Raw genomic sequence first — 3,111 nt, 5'->3', positions numbered from 1 at the left:
ACGATGGATAAAGCTGGGTTTGTGATGATCTATTTCTTTTCTTTCTTGTTTGTTTAGTAATGTATTATGTTGAATAATAATAGGGTTGTTTGAGTAGAAGACGGTGTACTTTACATGAGGGTGCATCATGGGGTGCATTCGGATATGAGAACGGGGTATTTAAGTATTTGAAGGGGCAAACTACAATTATCGAAAAAATTGATGGCGATCGGTGCTTTGTGTTGAGGCCTGTGAAGAGTTAAGACGGTTTGGATACTTGGAGTCCAACATTGCAGCATTATGGTATAAAGATCCAACTACGAAAGATTCTGAAAATAACTTGAAGATGTTAAAAGGTGACTCAGATGTAATTGAGATTTGCAAAATAGCTGACATGTGGGGTTTGGTGATTTGTTTGTGGTCTATGATGTTGGGGATGCGGATGGATTTCCGAAAATTGGTTATATTGACGTATGGGGAGTTATTGGGGCGTTGAAAGTGAGAAACTTAATGGTGCTGTTCTTGAAATAGTTGGTATTTGAAGGAGAGCAAGAAAGGAATGTGATAGTAAAGGATGATGACCCTGTGACTGAAGCAGTTGATGATGAGGTCGAAATAGAATTTAGAATGCGGAAAGTGGGGAACATAACGAGGGTGTTTCAGGAGAGTTAGGAGGTGGAGGACAGATTGGAAGAGGGCTGTTTGTCACAAAGAGTGCCTCTTTTGGCTTTATGCACACAGGGTTGGCGGGGAGGAGTCAACATGGCAATTAAGAAGCTTAAATTTGCAACATACTTGCATGCAAACACACAGGATTGGCATAATGAACTCCAAATGGCTAGACAACCAGTTTAAGAAGAAGGTGGAGTCTAATCCAAGAATCAAAATAAAGGAGTTGGTGGCAAAGGCATACAAAAAGTGGAATCTGACTGTGACTAAATCAATGGCAGTAAAAACCAAGCAAAAGGCATTGAGCCAGATTCAGGGCATTTAGAGAGCAGTATAAGAGGATTAACGATTATTGTTTGAACTTCTAAGAGCAAATCCAGGATCATCCGTTTACCTGAAAATGATTCGGTCCCTGGATTTTGCTCAGGAGATCCAGAACCCAATCTTGATGAATTATTGTGTATTCCAGAGACTGTATGTATCCTTTGATGCATCCAAGAAAATCTTCCAACACTGTAGACCGTTTGTTAGTTTGGACGGATGCTTCTTAAAGACTCCTCAGGTGGACAACTGTGACTGCAATTGGAAGATACCCGAACGATCAGATGCTTCAAATTGCTTATGTAGTGGTTGAAGCTGAGACATATGACTCCTTGATTTGGTTTCTGCGCCATCTTGTTGAGGATTTGGAGTTGGAGAAAATTGGAAAATGCACCTTCATGTCTGATCAGCAGAAGGTAATGATACAGTTTACATTATTGTTATGCTTTAACAAATAATGATTGTTTCAAATTAGATACAATGATTTCTGGACTAACAAATGCATGCTCACCTTCATTTCATAAGGTTTGTTACCAGCATTTGAAGAGGTCATACCAGGGGTGACAACAGACTCTGCATGAGGCATCTCTATAGCAATTTCAGAAAGAAATTTCTTAGTTTAGAGATGAAGAACAGAATGTGGCAGTGTGCAAAGGCAACTCATTGGAGGGATTGGGAGAAGGAAATGAAATCTCTAGACTTGTAATGATGGGGAATTTTGACATTTAAACGGCATTGCACACAGGTTTTGGTCGCCTTCTAGATTTACATTTCATTCAAAATGTGACACCCTTGTTAATAACATGAGTGAAATTTTAATGCTGTCATAGTAGAGGCAAGAGAAAAACCTATTGTAACCATGTTAGATGACATTATGGTGTATCTCATGACTAGATAGGCTGCTAATAGAGATAGGATTCACTTTACTAGGAAAATATTATGCCAATAATTAGGAATAAATTGGAGAAAGGGGCAAGGTTAGCTAGGGACTGGAGGCCATACTGGTCAGCTACTAATAAATATGAGGTCATGTGTGGATTAGATAAATTTATTGTGGATCTGGCTGCTGTTAGTGTTCTTGCAGGAAGTGGCAGATGAGTGGAATTTCATGTCCTCATGCCATTAGTTGCATTAACTTCAAAGGACTAGATTTAAAATCCTATGGGGATGATTGCTAAAAGAAATATGCTTACCAGAAGGTGATATACCCTCTGAATGGACCGGATTTATAGGAGAGAACCCAATATGATGATGTCATGCCACCTCCATATAGGAGGCCAAGTCACATACCTGTGAAAAAGAGGAAGCGAGGATCTGGAGATGAGGAGAACAGAAGCCAGAATCACCTATCACAGAGGGGTCAAATTCAAAGATCTCTAATTGTGGTGATGTAGGGCACAAGAAGGGGGCTGCACAAAATCTAATAAGAGTGTATGTGCCATTATGCTCTAGGGTTTACTTGGGTTTATGCTATGTATATATTTTACTTTTTGGTTATGTATTTAATTCTGATTCTTTTTATATAATTGTGATTACCTTCATAGGCCAAATCTCAACACAACAAGCTGCCAAAGCTCCTAAGAGAGGGAGGAAGGCTTCATCCTCACAACTCCCTGGTCAAATAGTTCAAAAAGGGAAGTAGAGGAAGACTTCATCCTCACAACCCAACCCTCCAGCAACTCAACCCAAAAAACCAGCTTCTAAACCCAAGAAATCAGCAGCTCAACCCAAGAATGCAACAACTCAGTCCAATAACCAATTCTAGTCCAATCCTAAACACCTTCAGCCCAACCATTGGCCAAGAACAAAAGTACAGTAGCAATAACCCCATCCTCCAATAAGAAATAGTCATGAGTCAACTAACTAAGAGAAAGAGACATTTTTCTGTCATCCAAACTGGTGCACCACATGTTCTTCTACAGAAGTTCAAGCTAATGGCAAAATTACCTTCTAGTAAATGGAAAAATCTTTAGATATTGCTCGTTATGTTTGTTTTGTTATCAATGTGTTACTTAGTTGGAAACAATGTTTTATGCAACATTCCAGATACTGTTACTTGGTTTTAGGTATTTCAACATACTATCTTGAATTGTGTTTTTTGTTTAAGTGGCATGACATCCACTGTAAGCTATGATTTCAATT

This window comes from Arachis hypogaea, chromosome 12, assembly GCF_003086295.3.
Source record: "Arachis hypogaea cultivar Tifrunner chromosome 12, arahy.Tifrunner.gnm2.J5K5, whole genome shotgun sequence".
Classification (NCBI taxonomy): Eukaryota; Viridiplantae; Streptophyta; class Magnoliopsida; order Fabales; family Fabaceae; genus Arachis; species Arachis hypogaea.
The sequence above is the reverse complement of the archived record's forward strand: the minus strand, read 5'-3'. Positions refer to the sequence as shown.